Below are 15,671 nucleotides of genomic sequence, written 5' to 3' on the forward strand. Positions count from 1 at the left end.
TGCCCTAGAACTGCAACATCAGGATGAGCATAAACTTGCACTTTTAATAAGCATGCTAAAGAGAATTTTTTCAGTAAGCAGATGAGCTAAGCAGCCCAACCTGTAGTGAAAAACACCTTGGTGATCGTGCCCTGGGCATATGGTGTTTTTTAATGAGAGAGAGTGAGGGGCACTCGGCTGTTTCCATCCCATCCCATGCCCTGGGAGGCAGGCCTCTGCACCTTCTCTCTGTAGGCACCAGCTGCAGCAGCTGGAGCTTGCAGGGCTTAGCCCTCTGTAGCAGGGAAAAGCTTATCTCCTTAGGGGAGTGATTTGCAAGAAGACTCCCAGATGGAGCCCTTCTCAAAAAGACCTAGCATTTATGATGTTTATTATTAGTTTTCATTATTATTAATATACTAGATAGTGCTTCTGTCCTAAAATATTTTGGAGAGAACCAGAATAAGTGTGACCCATTTACTTTTCTTCCTGTAATTCTTTTTTTAAAAAAAGTTAATATACTTTAGTCCCATATTTATTTGCTTCCATGAAACTGAATTAGTAAAACAGGCCATAAAGGTTCTTGGACAGGATCTTTCTTTCACAATGCAGGTTTCATAATTGGCCCAAAGACTTATGTCCCTAATATTACAGCCGCTTCCCCCATGCCAGATTTCAACAAGATGGACCAGAAACTGCTGGATAAAGTCTGGCTTCTGTGAGGATGTATGCAGTGTAAATATTTAGATGGAGACATTGAACCTTCCATTTTAAACTATTCAAAGCTATTAAGTTACTTTTATGAGATGCTGCCCAGTGATAGAAGGTATTCTCCTGATTTAGCAGCACAGAATGAGGCTGCCGATAGGCAGTTCACCTTATTGGTTTTTCCTTCTGCAACAGTCACAAGGTTAGCATTGTCCCAGATTGCGTATTGATCTGCTTTTTAAATCGTGGCTTCAGGACCCTGGGAAGGTTTCCTTCTCAACCTTGAAGAGATTTGCTCCAAATCTTGGTGACCCAGCACTTAAACTGTTTCTAGGGACAGATATTTTTGACACTTCACCTACAGGATGTATATATAGATCCAAAATTGTTGTTGTAATATTTTGATGCCAAGTCCTTCAGACACAGTGAACCCAACTCCCTAGTAAATTTTGCCTGGGTACAGAGTGGGGCATCATTTCAGTTCAGTCACTCAGTCGTTCTGACTCTTTGCGACCCCATGGACTGCAGCACGCCAGGCCTCCCTGTCCATCACCAACTCCTGGAGTTTATATAGACCCACATTCATTGAGTTGGTGATGCCATCCAACCATCTCATCCTCTGTCGTCCCCTTCTCCTCCTGCTTTCAATCTTTCCCAGCATCAAGGTCTTTTCAAATCAGTCAGTTCTTTGCATCAGGTGGCCAAAGTGTTGGAGCTTCAGCTTCAGCATTAGTCCTTCCAGTGAATATTCAGGACTGATTTCCTTTAGGATGGACTGGTTGGATCTCCCTGCAGTCCAAGGGACTCTCAAGAGTCTTCTCCAACACCACCGTTCAAAAGCATCAATTCTTCAATGCCCAGCTTTCTTTATAGTCCAACTCACATCTATATATGACTACTGGAAAAACCACAACTTTGACTATACGGACCTTTGCTGGCAAAGTAATGTCTCTGCCTTTTTTTTTTTAGATATTTGAAATACAACTTTATTCTGATTCTAAACGAAAAGGAATGGAAATGACAGTAACAAACAAGATCCCACCTCTCAATATTGTTGTGTGACTACAGCAGTCTTATATTTGAAACTCAAGGAGGAAACAGTTGTGTTCCAAACCACCTAAATATGCAGGTCCAAAAAATGAAAGTTTTTTGTTTTTTTTTTTAAACTGCCACATTCACTCCAAAGCCCATCCATCTCCTTCAGCATCCAAAGATTAAGCACATGTTCTGCTTAGCTATATAATAAAGTGGCAAACACGCCACACTGCTGACATCACAGGACAGTTGCCTATAAAACTAGACTTCAGATGCTGGGCCCCAGCTTCACTTTCTCACAGGTCACCATCTTCATCCGGGAGAGCAGTTGTCTGAGTAGCCTCTAAATCGTGCTCGTACTGTGCTGCCAGGGCTGGGTCCATGACCACCTCTGGCGGGGCAAGAGCAGACACAGCGACAAACTCCAAGTTAGGGTCTCCGGTCAGTTTTCTAGCAAGCCAGAGGAAGGGCTTTTCAAAGCTGAAGTTACTTTTGCCAGAAATGTCATAGTTCTGAAGATTCTTCTTTCGGTGGAAGACAATTGACTTTGCCTTAACCTTTCTGTCCTTAATATCCACTTTGTTGCCACACAACACAATTGGGATGTTCTCACACACTCGTACCAGTTCCCTATGCCAGTTAGGCACATTCTTGTAAGTAACTCTTGTAAGTAACTCTCAATGTTACATCAAACATAATAATAGCACACTGAGCTTGTATGTAATAGCCATCTCTCAGTCCACCAAAATTCTCGTGACCAGCTGTACCCCATACATTGAACTTAATAGGTCCTCTGTTGGTATGGAACACAAGAGGATGGATCTCAACACCCAAGGTAGCTGCATACTTCTCAGATTCACCAGTCAGATGACGCTTCACCAGTCAGATGGTTCTTCCAGTACCACCATCACCAACCAAAAAAAGTTTGAACTGAACTTGGGGTTCTCCTTGGGCAGCCATCGTGATATTACTTCCAGAAGCATCTCCATGCCTGTCTGATTGAGCTGTCTCTGCTTTTTAATATGCTCTCTATGTTGGTCTTAACTTTTCTTCCAAAGAGCAAGCGTCTTTAATTTCATGGCTGCAGTTACCATCTGCAGTGATTTTGGAGCCCCCCAAAATAAAAGTCTGTCACTGAGTGGGGCATAGATAAGCCCTTAAGGTGGATCCAAGTCCAACTTGCCTGTAGAGATAAGAGTTCACAAATGGCATATGTTCTGGTGCCTCTGAGAAATAATGACCCTATTTAGATGGTGATCCTGATTCTCTATCTAGTACCTTTATCCTTCACATAAATCATCTTTGCTTACCGATGCAGTCATGGAGATTGGATACTATAATCCACGTACATCTAATTTTCAGCATCAAGACTCCAGAGGAGTCTCCACTCCTTTCAAATGCTAACTTCACTTTCCTCTAAATCTGTGTGGGGCACTCACAGTTATGGTCTCTGCTTCTGAATCCTATCTTTGTAACCCCACAAAACACTGCTGTAATACAGATAACATAAATTTTACCCAAGGTTATGCCAGTGCCACCAAAGGAAGACCTAATCAATTCAATTCATTCTTCCTTCCTTTGCTTCAGTCAATATGGTATACTGCCTGTCTGATGCAGGCAATATAGTGATGACCAAGGCAGACATGAATCCACCAATTGCAGGGCTTCATTTGGGTGGGTGAGGAGCTGACATTAAATAGAAATCAACAGAATGATGTGTTCTCGTGAGAGAGTACTTGGTGGTAGTGGAACTTGGATCAGAAGGTCAGAGAGGAGGAACTAAGGAATCAACTATGGCAAGACATCATTTTAAAATTTTCTGGACAACAGACAATGCAAAAGCTACAGGCAAGAAAGTTCTGGGAGCGTTCTAGAAACTGAAAAAAAAGTCTCCATGGTTAGAGTTGTTTTGTTGTTGTTGTCGTCGTTGGTTTCCCTGGTGGCTCAGTGGTAAAGAATCTGCCTGCAGTGCAGGAGATATAGGTTCAGTCCCTAGGTTGGGAAGGGCCATGGAGAAGGAGATGGCAAGCCACTCTGGTATTCTTGCCTGGGAAATCCAATGAACAAAGGAGCCTGGAGGATATAGCCCATGGGGTCTCAAAAGAGTTGGACATGATTTAGTGACTAAACCACAGCAACAAGGTTGGCAGTGCCTTTTCATGCCCAGGCCACAGTGCAGAGTTTGGCCTTTATCATGATATGACAGGGAGAGGGAAGTAGCAATGAAAATAAAGAGGAATGGCTGAATTTTAAGTTTATTTTGAAGATTGTCTTAATTGGACTTACTGATACAGTGGATTGGTATTTGGGGTGACTTTATTCCCACATCTCTCAATTATATTTCAGTTTTTGTCACCATAATTATTATAAATAGATGCAAAAATATTTATAATAGGAAAAATACCCTAAACCTCAATGCAGTTTCTTTATTCACTGAAGCCAATTTTTTTATGTCTACTATGGGAAAATCATCCATTTGGGTAATGCTGGCTCTGAAATATTCTCTCCCAGATTGAGCTGTATATCTAGTATATTTTTATGGCCAAGCATTGGGGGTATAATAGTTATTAACGTGTTTTGGTGACAGTGATGTTTGAGTGGCTGAGACCGGAGCTGGAATAAGGGTCAAATATGGTACCTATGGAAGTTAAATAGGACATAGAGTGAGGTAGGCAAGGATGGGGGACAGCAAGTTGGTTCTTTAAAAAGAGTTAGGTATAATTTTGGCGAGGGCCAGGAACTCACAAAAGCTTCAGAAAGTCTAAAGTGAAATTCCAAATATGGATCAAAATTATACTAACAAGCAAAGATGGTAGCTTGCCAGAAAGCAGAGGATAAAGTCAGAGAAAAGATAGTTTAAGGCAAACATTCAAACTGGGGTCTGAAGTGGGAACAAGTATATCACTGGCCCTAGTGAACTTCAGCTCAAGCCTGCAGTTGATTATTGTTATTTGTGATTACTCAGTGCTTCCTGAGTCAGCCTTATCTCTTTAATGGTCCTTTTGGGTTTTAAATGACCTAGGGGTCCTCTTCTGCCAAGGAAAGCCTTGATCCAGGACTCTTTCTCTCTTCTTGTGGAAACTGAGGGCATGTGGCAGGGAGAGTGGATTAGGGACTCAGTGGAGACATTTGTTTTTCTAGACAGTGTTTCTCAAAGTGCAGTTGGGGACCATTGACATCATAAACTGTTTGATAAAATACAGATTCCTAGGCTCACCTCCAGGATCTCCTAAGAATGGGCTGAGGAATATGCTTCATTAAGTGGCTCCCCAGTAAATCCTAGGCACACCAGAATTTGAGAACTATCGTTCCAGGGACTGTGTTGAGGCTGATCTCTTAAAGCCCTCAGAGTTATCTTTGTCAGGTTTTTTTCTCTTAAGTGTCCCATCTTTTTCAGGGCCTGGGCCAGAATCCTGCCAGGCAGGTTTTCTGATTGAGCTTGCTGCTGCTGCTAAGTCGCTTCAGTTGTGTCTGACTCTGTGCGACCCCATAGACAGCAGCCCACCAGGCTCCCCCGTCCCTGGGATTCTCCGAGCAAGAACAGTGGAGTGGGTTGCCATTGCCATTTCCTTCTCCAATGCATGAAAGTGAAAAGTGAAAGTGAAGTCGCTCAGTCATTTCTGACTCTTCGCGACCCCATGGATGGCAGCCTACCAGGTTCCTCCGCCCATGGGATTTTCCAGGCAAGAGTACTGGAGTGGGGTGCCATTGCCTTCTCCTGATTGAGCTTAGGTGTTTTAAATGGTTTATATGTGGGATTTAGAATGAAATTTGTACTGTCAACTCTGAGACGTCCACCTCCTTATAGGAGAAGTGGAGGGGGGATAGTGTGAGCACCACCTGGACTTACAGGCTTATTCTGGAGGTGCTACTGCTATCTTCCCACCCCACAGAGGCTCCAGAACAAAGACCTGCAAAGGGCGGGCAGGGACACAGCTAGCTAACAGTTCATGTTCCCAGTAGTTTGGGGCCTTCTGGTGATTTTGGAGGGAGAGCAATGAGCAGTCCTGAGAAGAGATCTTAGTTCCCTCCCCAGGAATTAAACCTGGGTGGCCTGGATGAAAACCAAGAATCCTAACCACTACACCACCAGGGACCAGAGGCTAGAAGCAAAGTGGCCCTGGCTCTTGCCACTATTTGAAAGCAAGAATGTTTCAAGGAGGCAAATACTAAAAGCAGGTACAACATTTATTATTAGAGACACAGCACAATGTATGAAAGAGCACACAGGAAAACAGTTTATCCAACTCAGAAGCAGGGCAGAGATACACACCCAGAGAGAGTGCGGACACCGAGGAGCTCAGGAAGTCAGACACTAGGCGGAGACACACACCTGGAGAGGAGTGTGGGTGTCCTGAGTAAGGAGAACCGCGGTACAGAGGGACGTAAATCACTGATATAGGAAAGTCCTTCCGCGTCTTTGTTTCCTTTTGGCCCATTATCTTGTTTCTTTCTTCATACTGCTGGTCCATGGACCCTCCCCAAGATGCGTGTGCAACTTTTTCCAAGATGGATCCCACCGCAGAGGCCTATGAGTGCATGTCCACGTTTATTATGGGTTGGGGTCCCCTCTCTTTTCAACCCCCAAGAAGCCTGTGCTTGTGCAGACAGGGAAGTCTTCCTTGACCTCAGGAGTGGATACCTTTTCTCTTTGCTTTAGCAGAGCTCAGCTTTTACCACTAGCTTTGTCCTTGGAGGGTCTGGGTGAGAACAAAGCTTGAATTTTACTCCACTTAACAGATACCAGGTGTCCAGCCCAGAGGCCCACTGTTTCCTACCTCACTGGGCCAGAGGAGTCCTCCAAATGGCCTCTGCCCATAGCTTAGAAAATTCATGGGAGGGGGAGAAAGCCTCAGCCTGGGGTTGAACTGTGTGCTTCCAGTGACAAATGAAGTAGCAAGCTTAATCTTCTTACACAAGATCAAAAATTTCACTACCACTGATAAATAATTCAGCTCAAACCTGCGTACTCTGGTAAACACAGCATTCTGATTTAACTCTTCTGGCTGGTACCTCTTTTACAACTCAGCTGAACACTGAAATCTTGGGAGATTTCTCTAAATGCAAAGCACTTACAAAAGCAGAATATGTGTTCCAAAGCTATCTTTTTTTTTTTTGTTTTTGCTCTCAAATTCACTTTTGTTTACCTCCCCCTAACATCTGTAGGAAATTCAATGCTATATCTAAAAACGCAGAAAAAGCCAAGTAAAGCCGAGAATGGCTTTCATATTTTCCCCACTCACTGTAAATGTCTGTTGCCATCCAGTGGTTGTGATGAAAATATCCAACCTCTACTTTTTAACCTCATCTGAAGCCACTAGGATTTGAAATTACACATTTCAAATTTACAGAGTTCCTGGGTTAGGATGTAAGAAAATGTATCTTTCAGTGATTTTCCAGTGTCCATGTGACTGCACTGTTTGTATAGGGATTGATCATTTAAATTGTCATCCATATTTTCCTTGAAATAAGCACGAGGACAGAGGTCCAAAAAAATTCCTAAAAGGGTAACCTGGTTTGTACCAGAATTAATTTTAAGTTAACCATTTTGCCTGTGCCCAAAAATATAATATCATATAGGATTCATGAATCAAAGTTTCATACTAACTGGAGTTTTTTGATCAACACCCTCCTTTTATATTGAAGTCAGGATTTGAGGTACAATTAGTTGTTCTCAGTGATGTTGCAGGGGTAAAAGAACCAAAATTTGAGATAAGGTCTCCTGGCTCTGATCCAGTGCCCTTTTCCAACTAAATTGATTTCCAGCTAGTTGACTTGTTTGTAAGTAAACCTAAATGCTTCTCTATGTGATGTGGCTTTATAATTTGGAGGTTAAGATTTAATATCTTAAACATATACTGCTGTAAATAGTTTTATAATGGTGCATGAAGCACAGTTAGATCAAGTGGTAGTGTGGTGAGTGATGTGGAAATTCAGTCCAATCATCTGGAGAGGATTTAATTTTTTTTTTTTTAATTTTTAAATTTTAGGTTAGCCAAGTGATGGTCAAATCACTTTACATAGAGTCACAGTTTTCTCAAATGTTAGACAAATAAAATCATAAATAACTTGGTTCTAGATAATTTTGATATAAGTAGAATGGCCTCACTGTTGATGTGTCCTTTTTATTTTCTCTCTCTTCCCTTTGTTGGGGTCCACATTTTAAAGCCCTTTCTTATTCTGAAAACAGAATCTTGAAGATTTGAGTAGATTTTATTTATCCCACAAGTCTGTGCTCTACTTACAAAGCCAAAAATCCTGGCTTTCACTTTGACTTCTAAACCCCTAGTTCCTGTGTAGACCACAACTTTCCCTCAGATCCTGTTCAGTTCAGTTCAGTTCAGTCACTCAGTCGTGTCTGACTCTTTGCAACCCCATGGACTGTAGCATGTGAGGCCTCCCTGTCTATCACCAGCTCCCAGAGTTTACGAAAACTCATATCCATTGAGTCGGTGATGCCATCCAACCATCTCATCCTCTGTCGTCCCCTTCTCCTCCCACCTTCAATCTTTCCCAGCATCAGGGTCTTTTCCAATGAGTTAATTCTTCATCAGGTGGCCAAAGTATTGGAGTTTCAGCTTCAGCATCAGTACAGCAGAGACCAATGCCCTGGAGACTGATGGCAAAGTCCTCTTTGAAAAAGATACTTTCAGATTTCAGCTATACTGTTCATCTGTCAAATCTGGACTGACTGCCTCTAAGATGAGGCATAAGATCGTTCACTTGAAGTGTAAGTTTTATCTCCCTTTTGTATATTTGTTCTTGTGATTTATATAATGCTCATTTTGTAACGGGTAAAGATAGATCAGTTTCCACCAAATTGATACTTCCTCTTCAATATTTTGCTTTCCTGGAGGCTCAGCTGGTAAAGAATCTACCTACAATGCAGGAGACACTGGTTCCATTCCTGGGTTGCCACAATCCCCTGGAGAAGGGAACAACTACCCACTCCAGTATTATGGCTTGGAAAATTCCATGGACTGTATAGTCCATGGGGTCTCAAAGAGTCAGACCCGACTAAGTGACTTTCACTTTCACTTCACTTCCGTAGTGTAGCATCATTGCTGGGTAAGACTGTTTAGTCAGCCACTGCATTTTCTAGCCCTCTCTGCATGTAGATGAAGCTAAACACCTGATTGTTATCAGTGGAATGTAAGTGGAAGCGATGTGGGTCACATCTGGGGCAGGGCGGCTAAGATGTAGTTGTGCCTTTTCTTCAGGCTGTAAGGGATAACAAAAGGGAAGGAGCCTGGGCCTCTGAATGACTGCTTGGAGGGAAGCTGCCTGCTAATGAACACACATATTGCTCTATTAAGTTAGCCCCAAAACAGATTGTTCCCATGGTAAGGGTTATTTGTTACCATAGCCAGCCTCATCTTGACTAGTATGGTAGTCATGATGTAAAGGTGAGGTTAAGAAAGAAGATCTACAGTTAGAATGTATGTTGGACCATATGTTCCACGGTTGTATAAGTTTTATGTTTTGCCTCTCCTTCTCTCTACCTTTCTCCTTTGTACTCTCCTTTGCTGATGCTAATTGATCCTACTCTTAGAAATACTGGTGAGGTGAGGTGAGGTTCAGTCACTCAGTTGTGTTCGACTCTTTGCAACCCCATGAACTGCAGCACGCCAGGCCTTCCTGTCCATTGCCAACTCCTGGAGTTCACTCAGACTCACGTCCATCGAGTCGGTGATGCCATCCAGCCATCTCATCCTCTGTCGTCCCCTTCTCCTCCTGCCCCCAATCCCTCCCAGCATCAGAGGCTTTTCCAATGAGTCAACTCTTCGCATGAGGTGGCCAAAGTACTGGAGTTTCAGCTTTAGCGTCATTCCTTCCACGGAAATCCCAGGGCTAATCTCCTTCAGAATGGACTGGTTGGATCTCCTTGCAGTCCAAGGGACTCTCAAGAGTCTTCTCCAACACCACAGTTCAAAAGCATCAATTCTTCGGTGCTCAGCCTTCTTCACAGTCCAACTCTCACATCCATACATGACCACTGGAAAAACTATAGCCTTGACTAGACGGACCTTTGTTGGCAAAGTAATGTCTCTGCTTTTAAATATGCTCTCTGGGTTGGTCATAACTTTCCTTCCAAGGAGTAAGCGTCTTTTAATTTCATGGCTGCAGTCACCATCTGCAGTGATTTTGGAGCCCCCAAAAATAAAGTCTGACACTGTTTCCACTGTTTCCCCATCTATTTCCCATGAAGTGATGGGACCAGATGCCATGATCTTCATTTTCTGAATATTGAGCTTTAAGCCAATTTTTCACTCTCCACTTTTGCTTTCATCAAGAGGCTTTTTAGTTCCTCTTCACCTTCTGCCATAAGGGTGGTGTCATCTGCATATCTGAGGTTATTGATATTTCTCCCAGCAATCTTGATTCCAGCTTGTGCTTCTTGCCGCCCAGCATTTCTCATGATGTACTCTGCATATAAGTTAAATAAGCAGGGTGACAATATACAGCCTTGACATACTCCTTTTCCTATTTGGAACCAGTCTGTTGTTCCATGTCCAGTTCTAACTGTTGCTTCCTGACCTGCATATAGGTTTCTCAAGAGGCAGGTCAGGTGGTCTGGTATTCCCATCTCTTTCAGAATCTCCACAGTTTATTGTGATCCACACAGTCAAAGGCTTTGGCATAGTCAATAAAGAAGAAACAGATGTTTTTCTGGAACTCTCTTGCTTTTTCGATGATCCAGCAGATGTTGGCAGTTTGATCTCTGGTTCCTCTGCCTTTTCTAAAACCAGCTTGAACATCTGGAAGTTCATGGTTCACGTATTGCTGAAGCCTGGCTTGGAGAATTTTGAGCATTACTTTACTAGCGTGTGAGATGAGTGCAATTGTGTGGTAGTTTGAGCATTCTTTGGCATTGCCTTTCTTTGGGATTGGAATGAAAACTGACCTATTCCAGTCCTGTGGCCACTGCTGAGTTTTCCAAATTTGTTGGCATATTGAGTGCAGCACTTTCACAGCATCACCTTTCAAGATTTGAAATAGCTCCACTGGAATTCCATCACCTCCACTAGCTTTGTTCGTAATGATACTTTCTAAGGCCCACTGGACTTCACATTCCAAGATGTCTGGCTGTAGGTAAGTGATCAAACCATCATGATTATCTTGGTTGTGAAGATCTTTTTTGTACAGTTCTTCTGTGTATTCTTGCCACCTCTTCTTAATATCTTCTGCTTCTGTTAGGTCCATATCATTTCTGTCCTTTATTGAGCCCATCTTTGCATGAAATGTTCCCTTGGTATCTCTAATTTTCTTGAAGAGATCTTTAGTCTTTCTCATTCTGTTGAGTTACTGGTGAGGTAACTCTGAGCAAATTAGAAAATGACACTCTTGTCCTCAAGATGTTCTGTTGCTACTTATCTAAATATTGTCATAAAAACTGAACAAACCTTTAATAACCACAAGGTGATTAGTTCATGTTCTCTGGAATTCTGAAAATCAAGAAGCAGCCCTGCTGGTGACCCTCAGGTCCACTAGAACAGAAGCATAGAAAGTTTCTGTGAGACAGAACCCTGGGAGAACTGAAGAAGTCCCACTGATAGGGCTAACCCAGGGCAGGATCTTGGGGTCCTCTACCTCCCACATCTGGTGTATCCCTGACCTGAAGCTACTCAAGACCCCCACTTTGGAACCCAGTGCTCCTGAGATCACCTGCTTCCCTTTCAAAAATGCATTTTCTGTATCCTATTTCCCTGGGGTCCCTGATACTCTCCATTTCCTATAGTGCACTATAGAGGTAATTTAACAAACCAATTCTTTTGTGTGTGTGTGTTAGCGAGCTACTGTGTGATCCCTTCTATGTAACAGATCTGAAGGAATGAACCACCTGATGGTAGAGCTGATCTACTCTAGAGAGTAGTTTTCTCAGTCCAAGACTCCGTTCTCAATACTAAGTGTTCTGAAACACAAATGTATCTGAATCTGATATAAACCAGAATGCCCATTTCCAGTTTACCTGGAGATGTGTCAGGAGAATTCCACCCCAATGTGGAGATAAGCTCATTGTTGCCTGGTGACCATAGAATTGGGGCAAGAAGAGTAGATTGTTTCATTGAAAATTTCCATCATACTTTGGCAGCCTGTGAACTGTTCTGTTCTCTAAGGACTTGGGTCCTTAACTAGAATCAGAGCAGCTATTCCCTGCTGCTGCTAAGTCACTTCAGTCGTGTCTGACTCTGTGCGACCCCATAGACAGCAGCCCACCAGGCTCCCCCGTCCCTGGGATTCTCCAGGCAAGAACACTGGAGTGGGTTGCCATTTCCTTCTCCAATGCATGAAAGTGAAAAGTGAAAGTGAAGTCACTCAGTCGTGTCCGACTCTAGCAACCCCATGCACTGCAGCCTGCCAGGCTCCTCCATCCATGGGATTTTCCAGGCAAGAGTGCTGGAGTGGAGTGCCATTGCCTTCTCCGAGCTATTCCCTGAGCCCGTGCCTAAAGTGTTTCCCACCTGGTGGCCCCTTATCTAGAGTACCTTTCTCCAAACTCTGTATTGTTTTAACTGCGTATCGTGAACCAGCTGGGTTTGGATCCTGGTTCTACCATTTGTTACTAGCTGTGATTTTTGGCAGTTATCCTGTCTGCACTTAGATTTTTTTCACTTGTTCTAAGTGGAGAATAGTACCAGCATCACAGGATTCTTGTGATAATTAATTTAGATGATTTATTACCCTCTCATTTTATTACTATTTAAATATTTATGTTAATAATAACCATACAGTGAGTGGAGCTTTGGAAGAATCTAGTCCAGCTACTCATTTAGTACAAAAATTCTTTCATAATATTTCAAATATCTTGCAGGTTATCTCTATATGCTGCAGTTTGATTGGCTGTTTTCCAATGATTAATATGAAGTTGACTTGATCTCACTAATAAACTCATTCCTAAGCATATTGTTGAATGTGTTGCCCATAGAGAGGTTTCTTAAAGCCAACAAATCCAACTGATCATCTTTTTGAGTAGTTTTTTTCCCCCAAAATACATATGCTTAGGCCCTACTTTAAATATCCCAGAGTATAATCTTTGAGTGTTACATATGTAGATGAGTACTTTCAGTGTCCCTTGGGTGATTTAAGATGTCTATCCAGGGTTTACTGCCACTGCGTTAACTCCATCCATGGTGTATGGGCTCCCAATAGTCTCATTTGTTGTCTCTCCCTAGGCTCCAGTGTTCTCTACTTAGTTTGTTTGAGTTAGGCTATACTTTAGTAAGGAACCCTCAAATCTCAATGGCTTATCTCAACAGATGTTTATTTCTAGGTCATATAAAATCTTATGCTCATTGATGGGAGCTCTTTTTTTATCCAATTACAAAGGGATCCAAGCTTCCTCCCTCCCAAGCCACTAAATATCAACATATAGCTTCCCAGGTTTCCACGCCAGGGGAAGAGAGAGCTGGAGGGGCACATTAGCTCTTCAAAGCTTCCTCCTGGAAATGAAACATGTCACTTTTGCTTATGGCCCATTGGCCAGAATTAGTAATGTGACTCTCCCCTGATGCATGGGACACTGTGGAAACTGGATGAGCATCAAGTCTTTATCACAGACCTCTTGTGTAATTATCTCTTACTGTAGATCTTCATAGTACTTATCATTACCCAGTATATTAAATATGCATTTTTATTGTTTATTTCTTGTTCTTACCACATAGATCTCAAGCTCTTTGAGATTACATACTTTCTTTCAGTGCTCTATTTCCAGTGCCTACAATGGCACCTAATAAGTTTGTAGAGACTCAATAAACATTTGGTGACTAAATGAGCAGTGACTCTAGACACATGGATGAAGCCCCAGAAGTATATTATGGGATTTTATTGTATGTCAGTGTGTTTTATAGATTGTGCTCTTTTCTAAGAGCTCATTTAAATGTTATTGAATCCAGTGAAAGATTAAAGAATAATAGGCTAATTAAGAAGAGAACATTGCTTGTGAATCCCCACTGTTGCTCATGAAGGGCATCTACCTCTTGGCTGCACTCTCCTAGAGTGATCAGCCCAGGAAAGGGCAAATGGAGTCAGCAAAGAAAGATGCTTTCTGAGGTTCCGCTGATAAAGCCAATAATAGATTTGAGTTGACAAAGCAGAAGGTGACATCACTGTAGGCCACTGTCCAGCTTTTCTTTGCTGAGCCTATGGAATTTGTGCAAGACTAGTCTGTTGAAACTTTATAACCCTCATAAAATGGGAAAACTTTCTGCAGCAAATGCTTCTTGTTGTTTTGAATACAGCACAACTCAATTAAAAATAAGGTTTGTTATTAAAGTTGTATTACATAGTGATTAAGGCATGAGCTCTGGAATCAGACAGCTTTGGGTTTGAACCCTAGTCTACCACTTGCTGGCTTAAAACTTCTGAGGCTTCATCTGTAAAATATGGCTAGTAATTCCTACTCTCTTGAATTGTAATGAAATGTAAATTGAATACACTGAAACTGTTTTTAAGGAGCTTAGGCTAGTAGAAGACCTGGCACATTGTAAATGGAAGTAATTATTATCACATTTCATGATTTGATCACGTTTTCTGTACAGGCAGGCTGCCATCGTAATGGTGGTTATGAAGGGTAAGGCAGCACAGATGGGCTCCCCTTGGTAGATCACCCCTTGGCCTTCTGAGGCTGTCTGTATGGCAGGCCTCCAGATCATAGCCACAGTAGCCTGGCCATGCACCTGAGCTCCATCAGCATCTTGCCCTCCTTCTGTGCACTCAGCATTTCTGTTATCCAGAATGCGGAAGATCCAAGTGGACTGCTTCATCACCATTTGATGCTCTCCTGTCACACCTCACCTCATCAGTATTTAGCTTAAGCTCCCAACTATGGTCCAATCAGATTTCTCTCAACACAGAATGACCAGGCAGTAGCAGCTTAAACAGAAATAACCATTAAGACTATTTTCCATTACAGGGCTTCCCTATAGCTCAAATGGTAAAGAATCTGCCTGCAATGCAAGAGACCAGGGTTCAATCCCTGGGTTGGGAAGTTCCTCTGGAGAAAGGAATGGCAATCCACTCCAGTATTCTTCCCTGGAGAATTCCATGGACAGACAAGCCTGACAGGTTGCAGTCCGTGGGCTCGCAGAGTCGGACACGACTAAGCAAGTAGCACATGCACACAATGAACACACATACACTTTCCTTTAAAAGGGATGAATTCATGGCAGACTTGGAATGTTGCAGATGCCTCTTCCTCATTTCTCAAAGCATGACTCTACACAAAAAAGATTCACCTCTCTGATTTGTTTTTATGGGAAACTATATTTGAAATAACATTGGGGGCAAGGTTTAGCCACCTTCTCACCATTATAAACATGAAACCTCCCCTTTAGAATTAGACAGACAAATCCTTGAGGGTTTCTTATATAAAATGCTTCAGATGATGGCCATTTCTTTCAAAAATCACTTCCATTTTTTAAAATATACTTTCAGTTATCCTAAGTGGGGAGAAAACTTTGACATTCTTCCACTCCAGGGCAGTCTCTTGTCTGCCTGGTCCCCTAGAAGCAGGCAGACTGGCATCAGGCAGGGGCAGGATTTGTGCAGTATTTCTGTCCCCATCTAGGGAGGTTTCTTACAATATCTTGCTTACTTGGTAAATTTTGCTTTATCTTCTTTGTCCAACATTTTCATGATTTCAAAAATAATTGTTCATTAGCCCACTCCAGAAATCCACACAGGGTATTTCACAATAATATTTAAGCACTGACAAAGTGCTTAAAATAGTATGTATTTTAATCATTCTTTAAAGGAGACAAGATTAGGGTTGACCCTTCAAATACTTAATTCTTACCTCTGATTTGAATGAGCACTCATGCTTCTATTTTTTTCAAGATATTTAAAATAGATTATTATAGAAAATTTCAAAGATACATTGGAGAGAATAGTATAATGAATTTCCAAATATAGAGCTACAAAATTTAACAGTACCATTTTTATCATGTTTC

General features: G+C 42.2%; 1 protein-coding gene and 1 pseudogene across 2 annotated transcripts in view; one reads left to right on the forward strand and one right to left on the reverse strand.

Annotated features, from left to right (window-relative positions):
* RTN1 (reticulon 1) overlaps nucleotides 1–15,671 on the forward strand; it is a 236,843-nt gene that overhangs the window by 129,806 nt on the left and 91,366 nt on the right. The window lies entirely within an intron of this gene.
* Nucleotides 1,636–2,770, reverse strand: LOC102268454 (GTP-binding nuclear protein Ran-like; annotated as a pseudogene).

Source organism: Bos mutus, chromosome 10 (genome assembly GCF_027580195.1).
Source record: "Bos mutus isolate GX-2022 chromosome 10, NWIPB_WYAK_1.1, whole genome shotgun sequence".
NCBI classification, from domain to species: Eukaryota; Metazoa; Chordata; class Mammalia; order Artiodactyla; family Bovidae; genus Bos; species Bos mutus.